Source organism: Denticeps clupeoides, chromosome 1, assembly GCF_900700375.1.
Source record: "Denticeps clupeoides chromosome 1, fDenClu1.1, whole genome shotgun sequence".
Taxonomy (NCBI): Eukaryota; Metazoa; Chordata; class Actinopteri; order Clupeiformes; family Denticipitidae; genus Denticeps; species Denticeps clupeoides.
Window position 1 is genome coordinate 17,509,604 of NC_041707.1, and position 10,770 is coordinate 17,520,373.

The following is a 10,770-nucleotide window of genomic DNA, read 5'->3' on the forward strand; positions in this document are numbered from 1 at the left end:
TTGTGACGTGTGATCCAAACAATATGTGCAATAAATGTTCAGATTAGTATGGTAATAACTTATGAGTTTATGGTGTTTGCTTCCAAAAGTGTTAAGGTTTATGGATTTAAATACACATTTTTCATCTGCTGTGAATTAGGGAAAGTGTCTGTCAAAATGCATCCATCACATGTGTAAAGGTATAGAGCTGTGTGTCTGTGTTTGGCTGTCAGATTTGTGTGTGTGTGTGTGTGTGTGTGTGTATGAGTGAGTTGAGTGTGTTTGTGTGTGTGTGTGTGTGTGTGTGTGTGTGTTGTGGGCAGATAGCCTGCACATGCTCACTTGCTTGCTGGGTAAACAGTTCACTCAGGGGATGCAGCTGCCTTTATGTTTTTAAAAAGCAAGCAAGAAAAGAAAGAAAGAAAGAAAGAACATCTCACAATCTCAAAGCGATCAGGAGATGCTACTTCATTGTGCACGTTCAGTCTCGAATCATGCTGTCCAGCGCGTCCATTTTCTGTCACTCAAAACAAAGTGACAAATCAGGGGGACTGTACAAAATTATATAAATATATATTTTATTCATATAAATGAAAAATGTGGTAAACATGTGCACATCAACACTTTTAGGCAAAATCTGAAGCACTTAAAGTGAAAGATTTCCCTAAATCTGTAGCGCAGCAGCTACGTTTAATGCATTAGTGGGTATCTTGATCAGATTAATCAGATCAGATTTTGCATTTATTAATGCTTGCCATCAGTGCTTGTTTATTAGTTGTATACAAAGTGCTGCAGTTTGGTGGATTTGCATTTTGCTTAATTCGGCTTAGTTTAAGTTTGAACATTTATCTGTGCACTTTGTTAAGCTTTTTTGGGATGGGTTATTCTGATAATGAAACAGCAACATGTGTATGCAAGATGTGACTGTACACCCCACATAATATAGAATTGCTAACTTCACACATGATCATCATAGAGCTTTAGATCATCATAGAGCTGAGAGTGCATGGTTGTTCAGGGAAGGTCCAATGGTTGCACTTGAAGGGTACACCTGATTCTTCTTATTGCCATTTATTATTTACAGCACAGGCCAGGGTTGTCCCCTGTGGGGCTTGTGGTGGCATCAGGTGCACATTGCAGCACAGACAGATGCTGATCCATGCATTCCACCTTATGTGTTTTTTAAGAGAAAATGCAGCTGAGCTTGTACTTTTCTTGTAATTGATTTTTTGGGGGGTGAAACCATTGCGCCTGCAAAATCTTCAAAAATCTTCAAAATCTTTTGTCCTTGTTGGTGTCCCTTTGTTTCTTCATCTCTCTCCCGCTCTCTCAGGCAGATGGGGTTATTGAGTTCCACAGTTGCCCAGAGCGCTGGTAGACTCCGCTTAAACCCAGAACAGTGTTTGGTCTGAGTGTCCCCCCTCCCCAGGATCCTAACACTGGTTATACATTTGCATGGTATACATCAGACACACACAGACCATCCACTTAGAACACAGCCCTTCATTGCAGCTGAACACATATGGTGCCTTTCAGACACTGGTGAGTGTGTGTCTGCATGTGCCTCAGCATGAAAGTGTGTGTAAATGGAGCAACTTGCCTGTGCAGAAGTCTGTGGATGAACGTGTGCAAAGAGTTTGGTGTTTGCCTGGACATGTTGCAGTAGACAGTCCATGTAGTTCCTGATTACACACACAACCCACCTCCCACCTCTCCACCCACCTACACACACACACACACACATACACAAACACACATAGCCTTTGATCTCCCATGGCAGGTGCAAGACATTAGTCAGGTGCACATTTAGTCATCAGAGTTAGACACTCACACAGACACTGCCATCACCATGCTTCACTGTGGGTATGGTGTTGTTTTTGCACCAATTGTTCATTTCGAATTGCTCCCAAAAAGTTCAACCTTGGTTCAACCTTGGTCAGACTATAACACATGATGTGATATTTTTTTTGCTAATTTAAGCCAGGCCTTAACCCAATTCCACAGTCCATGCATAGAGTGTTAGTAGTACACAATATATTACTGCCAGAAATTCCGGTGGCTCCCTCAGTGTTGCTTTTGGTCTTTTGGCAGCCAGAGTTGGGGAATAACGAGTTACATGTTACAGAGTTACGATACTTGTTTACAAAAAAATTACATTTAATATCTGCATTTGCTTAAATGTAAATAAGCAAGTGAAAGCACAGATCCACAATGACAGATGACTATCTTGTGTTCTGTGTGCATGTTAACTATGTAGAGTAATAATAGAGTAATAGCTAAAGAGTAATAGCTATGGCTCTTTATTTGATCTTGGCACATAGCCAATTTGACAAGTGGATCTGGCATTTAAAAATGTTGGGCACCCCTGCATTAACATCAACATCAGCTTTTTAACCTTTGCGTGCTATGATGCTTTGTCACACCACCAATAGGAACAAAGCATTAAAGTGGTTCTGAAACCAAGATGGAGGAGATGATGATTATAGCAGTGATTATATGTTGATTACAGCCATTTTTATTTCAACCATTTCATCTTACCGTGATGTCACATCAAACGTGGTCTGCTGGAAAAGTATTAAGTATTGAAAGGAGTTAAGCAGTAGTCAATGTTGCCAGATTACATTTTTTTCACAATGGTTAACAGTTAAGAATATTAATTCCTAATTTCCAAAGTAATATACAATATCAAATGTACATTAACTTTTACATTCATTTTATATTGTAAGAATATCACATTTTAAACAGGGTAACTTGTAATCTTTGCAACACTGTTGCCTGACCTCTAACAACTTGAAATGATTGTCACTGTGAAACAGTGCAGCACAGCACATGGTGCACACTGTGAAATAACCCATCACCCTTGGTGAGCAGTGGGCAGCCATGACAGGCACCCGGGGAGCAGTGTGTGGGGATGGAACCCGGCTCAGTGGCACCTTGGTGGTTCGGGATCCACTTCCTTACCACCACTGCTTTGGAGAAACATGCAGTACTTCTGTATGACTTCTTCACTTTGTTCCATTGTATTTTGTTGTCTTCTCCTGTTTAAATGTAAGTCAAATTATTGTTGGCAAATGTTTTCATTACAAAAAGTTTTATTTTACACATATTCTGGCTGAGCTTTGGTTGAGCACATATGGTGATACTAACTGTTGCAGAAACATTGACTTTGAGGTTTATGGGAGTTTAGTAAGCGAAATAAGGAGAGAGATGGACAGCTGTGGCACCCCGACAGCTGCCTCACTCTGCCCTGGGGCCTCTGGGGCCCCTAAAACCTAAAGAGATTAGAAAAGGGAGTGGGCACGTGTGCCCGATCCAACCAGACATCTCTGTCAAAGATGAACAGAGAGAGAGAAAGAAAAATGAAAGGTAAATGTCCACAGAGGGGAAAGGGGAAAAGAGATGAAGAAATGGTAGAAAGAGAGCAGCGTGACAGCTGCCGATCCAAGACAAGCTGGAAATCTGACCTTGGCCTATTCACAGAGGCATTTTCAGTAAGAATGAAGGGTGTAGTTTTGTTCTTTCTTTCGGTGAAGGTGTAAGTGGGTTTATTTGTAAGAATAAAGGCAGAGACAAAGCAAATACTTTCAAGACCTTAATAAAAATCTAATTGTGTCTGATCCAACAAAAGCAGTGTTCACGTAAGTTATGGGCCAGTATGGTTCATTGTCAATATCTGCTGCATTATAATAAAGAGAACCCTGGAAAATGTATGTGATCATTATTGAGAGGAATTTTTTTGTTATTCTAGTGAATGCATAAGTAATTTCTTTTATTTATAGATGTTTTCAGGATTTAGTTTTCAAGATTAGGATTAGTGGATGAGAGTACATGATTTACAATCCATCCAACAGGAACCACAAATCTCTTAAACAAATTCTTTTTTATTTATATTTACTTATTAAAAAGTATTTTTAAGGGAACAATATCTTATCATTAGATTATATCCAATTTATGGCAGCAAACACAGTGTTTACGCTGACAACAGAATCTCTTCAGACGCATTCTGGCTGTTGCAGTACATTTTAGCAGCATCCATGGCAGTCTGCTTCTGCTACATACAGCAGATGTCAAAGGAAGTGCTGTAGATGAAGAAAACAAATCTAGAAGGTGAATGAAACGTATCTGAAGCAGCAACAATGTGTTTCAGTTCCACACACCGTCCTATCCATTGTGTCCACATTTTGCAGCTTTGAAACCACAAACACCTGCACAGAACCACCAGCACGACTGTTTTCTTCAACAAGCAAGTGTTTTACAATATATTTTGCACTTATATATATATATAATATATATAGGCTGCATCATATTTCCTTTGCTGTCATTTCTTTACTTTCACTACGCTTATCGTGTTTATTCTCATAAGCACAATTTAGAATGGCTCCTTGTTCAGAATACCACACAGGAATATTGAGCTCAGTGATGGTAATCTGGCTTCTCCTAATCACCGTTGAGCATACGGATTTTACAGCCGATTCTGTGCTACCTGCACTACAAACGCCATGTGTACCTGAGATTGTCATCTAAACTATGAGTGACAGATGTGACTGAAAGGAAACAAAGGACCACGCTTCTGTATGTCCAAACAAAGAGCGAGTCTGTTGGAGCAGAGGGGGGGAATGCCACATGTTTCATGTCTGCTCTCCAATCTGTTCTGTTTACAGTCATAACACACGCCTGATAGGAATCTGGCCGAGCGTTGGCCACCTAGCTGACCTGCGTGTGCCTGGGTATCCGCCCGTTTCTGATGGACTGAGTGAACGAATGAGAGTGTGTTGTGGCGTGAAGTTTCAGATAAACTTCCTGAACACCCCCACATGATAGATAGATATTAATAGATATTTTTTTGGACAAAGTTTGTTGTGCACAGGATTCACAGATGAATAATTTCATTTATAATTGACAGCAACAATCTGTCTGATCACTGCAGATTTATTTATTTAATAATATTACATATATTTAAAACAAGAATTGTGCCATGACTTTATTCCTACTTTTACTACTTTTATTTTATTTCTATGTATTGAAAGTATGCCTGGCCTACAGCCAGAAAAATAAACTATACTGTATAATTTATATTATTTTATTGTTTTTAACTATGTTTCATCTGATTTAAGCCTGTATTGAACTGAGACTTTTTTTATATATATATAAAAATAGGCTGATACTTTTCAAAAGTTTCATTGTAAGTTGCTCTAGACAAGGGGGTCTGCCATACGCCATAAAAGTAAATGTTGCTTCTAAGAGGCTCAGGCATGTGAGCTGTATGGTAAACTGTGTGTTTTGGTCCTTTTCCTTCTTCCATCGATAATTCACCCTGACTTTGGGTCACAGAGACCGGACAGCACTGCCAGTTAAAGATGGCTCCACCGCAAGAAACACTCTCACCCAAACTCAGTTAGATAAGAGCTGACGAAGGGGATCTGACAATCTCAGTGAGATCACACAGGATCGGCAGGAAAGTCCAGTGACTCATCATATAGTCATAACTTCTCACTCGATCACAGACAACGAGGGCTTGGGAAGAGCCCCAAAAGCAACAGAGATAGAGGGAGGGAGAGGTGGAAAAGAGTCTTTTCATGCTTAAATCACCTTCTTGTCTGCAGCAGTGAATAGCCAAATGCCAGACTTTGCTCAGATGCTAACACTAGAAAGGTGTTCACCTTTGAAGTTATGAGAAAAGATCTTAAGGTCCTTTGATCCTTTTTTGCTGGGGATTTACTTTTTGAATGAGACATGACAGTGACGCTTGATAAATGATGCTGATGTAACAAAAGTCAAAATAGCGTTTTGTTAATAGGAATAATGGGAATAATAGGAAATCTTGTTTTTTGTGATCGTTGTTGAGCATTTTCTATTTAAATATAAACAAAATGCATACACGCAGATTAAATGAACTACTAGCTGATGATAACATCATTGAGGAGTAATTTCAACTACACAAGCCTTTAAAAGTCTTGCACGTGTCTATCATGTCAGTTCTCAACTGTCTATTTGTTCCTTTCCCAACATACTGTCAGTCTTAAAAAACAGAATTGTCTTGTAAAACCCTGTTTATTTGCCTACCACGCATGGACATTGGTCTTACATTAGAAGCAAAGAAGTATGAAGACTTGTGACGTTGGGCTCAGGAAGAACATCAAAGGCAGTTCTGAGTCACCGCACCACCTGCACCGAGCGGCAGTAGATGCTGAGTGTCTTCTGGCCATAAAGTGTGTTTTAAACATACTGTGGTGACTAGTGCGAGACAGGTATATTCTGCTAAGTGGAGTCCGGCAGTCCAATAACTGACCGGGCATGTATGATGCGAACTGGCTCACATGTAAAATGTGCTTGTCAAGTAAACAAAAAAATTGAATTGTTTTGCTGGTTTATTAACCCTGTGGTGGTTGTGCAAAATAAAGGCTCGTTGTGCCAAATGTAGACATTTTCCCCCTAAAATTGTCTACATTTTTAGTGTCTTTTATTCATAAACTATGTCACATACTTTTCCATCCCAAAGACGTGCATAATCGTCATCTAATAACTATTCCTGTGGTATTGTCTGTGCCCTTCCTTTGCCCTGAGTTAAGGCAATATACTCTGCATTAACAGTTCAAATGCAATATATTATGCACAGTTTATGTTATGTCTTTTTATTTTTCCTTGCACAGACATGTCCCCATGCTACATGTGAAATATTATGTCAATAATCAGTCTGAATCAGTCTTTTACTAAGATTTATGGATAAAAGTCACTGTTGTCCATCAAATTTCCAGACTGAAGAGACGTGCAGTGCAATTTCAACTATAGAGGATTTATTGTGATGTGTGTCATAACCATCAAACCCCACCAGGACTAGCTGCATCACCAGCCTGTCTCTGGCTTTGACGCAACGAGACACATGGTGCCAGTTAACACCCATCCAGCTCTCTCTCTCTCTCTCTCTTTTCCTTCTGCTCTCTCTCTCTCTCCCTCTCTACCTCCTGCTCTCTTACATTAAGAGCTGCAGCAGCTGCCCTTTGTGTGCGTGAAATCTCCAAATCTCAGCTGGACAGGTAGCGCCACATGTCTGGAATTAAATTCTCGTTATGCCCGCACGCGACAGCTGCTGTAAAACAGATTTGGTTTCTTTTTTTTCTGTCCTTCTGTAAACACGCATGAAATAGGCGAGGGTGGCATTCTCTCCTTTCAGCAAGTCTACAGGCGCAACAAGCTTTATGGCCGCTCTAAACAGCAGTGTCATTAAGCATTCAGAAGAAAAGATTTCCCCAAATGGATGTCGGTTCCATTTGGAGATGAGTCATGGCACGCATGGCGTAGGGTTTAATATTAACGCACACATATAGTAGAATCTGATCATATGAGTGGCCACACGATAAGTGTGTGTCAGAGTTTTGAGGAGATGCAATCAAGCAGCGGCTCTCTTTTTAAAGAGTTGTCTTTATAGAGAGACACAGTGCCGTGATGTGTCAGGCTTGCCAGTTGCATGACTTGTAAACTCTCACAGAGATATTTCCAGCTTGTCTCCAGAGTGCAGCACATAGGTGCAGTGTGAAGAGCTTCAGAAGATGTAACAAGCATTCACATATTTACATTTTAGATTGCAAAGAGTAACTGCAAAGTGCCACATCCCTGCTAGGGATTCACTGAGTTACAGTCCAAGTGGCTGCCATTCCCAAGCTACATGGTCATGGGGCTTTGATCAGTTTCAGCCCAGTCCAAAGATAAAGTGGCATTCATAGCCTGCCCTCAGTTTATTCTGATTATTTCTACACTAGACTTATCACATCGGAATAAGGAATAGCAAGAGCAAACTTATTTTGAGAGTGCAAATTATTTTTGGACCTCCAGGGGCCTAACACATGAGCAAGAGACGCTTCAGTGAATCATTAACTTATTGGAGTCGTTAATAAGGGCAGAAAATTGCCATACAATACAGATTTTTTTTTTTTTCACCTTCATATTGTCTTTTTTTTCACTGCACATATTGCAATTTTATAATTGTCATTTGTATTAGTTCCATATTAGTTCAATAGTTGCATATAGAATCCATCTAAGTTCCCCTCTTTAATAAGCATGAATGCCAACCAACTATTTGTCTTTGAGTCCTAATGCATGTTTTTCACAGTGAGAAAGACGCTTTTTGTGACGGATTTTACTGTGTTTACATACATACCATGCATGTGTTTGTCTTACGTTCATATGCATCAGAGAGGATCAAGATTTTTAAAATATTTATAAAGCATTTACAGTACATTTACATATATACAGTACATTATAGTACATGTGCTGAAATTTCAGACTAAAAATAAAGATACTTCCCCAGGCTGCTTTTGCAGAGCTTCTCCTCAGTTTTGGCAGGCATTAGGGTGTTAAACATTATGCTTAGTGCATGCAACAGAGTGGAGACACATGCAAATGTATTGCATGTGAGGCCCTGCACGGTTTTGTAATACATTTCGCCTGGAGTCTGGGTTAAGGGTCAGTAAAAACATCTCCATCAGGAGGATGTGTGCGGTGTCCCTGCTCTGGGGCAACTGGAACACATGATGCCTTTTTCTGTGGCCTCATACCTCGTTAATGCAACCTCCCCAAAGCCCAGGCATCCAGGCCTGTGTTCCACTCTAATTCTGTATTCATTTTACCCTCTTTGTTTGGTGGCTGAAGGCTCTTCTGACGTAAAAGTGGCTCTGTGTTTATCAGGGAGAGTGGGCACATCTACACCCAATGCTCTACTTGACTTTTCTAACCACAGCTCATTTGCAAGATATGTTTTTATTATTCATTTTTTTTTGTGGCCTTTATGGAAGTGCGCAGAAAGGCCCCCGGTGAGGACGTCAGAGAAGCCCAACCGGACGAGCGGGGTGTCCCAGCGCGCAGGCGCGCACACACATGTGCGATTGTTGGGACTCCGGCACAAGAGGCCCCTTTGTGCGCCGCCCTGAAGACACCCAGGGCCCGATGCGTTCTGTACCACAACCCTGATACAAACGCCGCAAAGTCGATTTGTGCCTTCCGGGTGCGTTGCTACAGCATTTCAATGTACGAGATTTTAAATAAAAAACAAAAGGAGAAACATCGTAGACCATTGGGCAAAACCTTTTCTTTGTCTGCAGTTTACATAGAACTATAGAATGCAGAGTATAGCACACACAATTATGTGAACAAAATACAGCCTATTTTTACCTTTTGTGTTTTTTTACTACAATATAGACACATAAATGCACAGGAACACACATGTTTGTTTACACTCAAAGGTTCCTTGAAATCCCTTTAGGATGTTGTTCTAAAACTGCTGCCCTGTGACTGGTCCCCATAGGATTTAGTGTTTGTGGGTGGGTGGGTGGGTGTTTGCATTCCAACCTCTGGAGCACACGCTGTTGCTGAGGAGAATCTGCGATAATCCCCCGTAACCTCCCTAGCGACAGCTCTCCGGCCCCCATAAACGCATGCGGTCACAAGCTGGCTCAAATTAAATGGCATAAGTAGGGGGGACTTCCATGTTTTTCCCCGCTCTGTTTTCACCGAACAGGTAGGTGATCGTAATGCGCCAGCCAGAGATATAAACACACCATGCACAAGCTGTTAATCCGGACGCGTGGATTACTGCGCCACACAAACAGAAGACACAAAAGCTCTGTCCAGCACTGTGGGAAAACATCAACAGCATTCAAAACAAATGACACCAACTCCTTCCTCAAACAAAGCCAATGGAGCCTGAGCCTGATTTCAACTCAATTGTATTGTTTGTCTTATAAGAGATTACAGCAGATTTACTCTTTAGCTACTTCAGTGTATACATTTTATCCCCCGCTCTTTGTTTTTCTTTTGTGTATGGATGCACATTATGTTCTATGGTGAATGCTTTGATTTTTTTATTGTTCTTAAGTAAAGTGATTGTCAGTGTGATACACAGCAGCACAGCACACGGTGCTCACCGTAAAATGTGTCCTCTGCATTTATCCCATCACCCTTGCTGATTATTGGGCCGCTTCCTTAACCGCTAGGCCACCACTTCCCCGGCAGTGTTCACACGCGCCTGTGAAGGTCATGACTGTTCTCTCAACTAAATCATTTGATACAACGTAGGATGCGCTATGCATCTTTTGGTGGTTTACCAGGCACTTTCAATAACAGTAATTACAGTTTCTTCAGAAAACAGACCCATACAATCAGGGTTTCAAACCAAACATTGTTGTAGAGTCTGTACATGTCTCATCTAAAAATATATTAATTTAATATGATCTTAGCGCAATTTTCTGGCGAGTAACAGTGAATTTATGGCATTTATGAGACACCCTTATCCAGAGCATCTTTTGGGTCATCTGGTTTATAGATGTAACCCACTAGGCTGCTACCATAAAGCACTGTTCAGTTCTACTCTAATGCATATTCCCAAAATTCATGAAGTATCCCACAGAAAATGCACAAATACACAGCAATTCTGCATATTTACATGTCCATGAGAATATTTTGCCACCCCAGCATTCCCTGCAATGTCTCCGTTTAAAAAAAAAACATAAAGGGTTTAAGTAGACTGGTTTGTAGCAGTGGGTATAATGAGCAGCCTTTGAAAGTGTCTAAAGGCTTTGATGTAGAGGATGTTGTTTCCGTTTCTGGGCATCAGGAAAAACTTGCTGCAAAATCCCTTTGTAATCACCACACACACTCAACCCCTCATTTATCAGCACACTTCCCAGTGCCTTAATCACCACTAAACATCTTCCCTAAGAGTCCTTCAGGCCTTTAATAACCATATCCCCTACTTTGACCTTTTAATTACAGCGATTGGACTTTTATTGATCCCTGAAC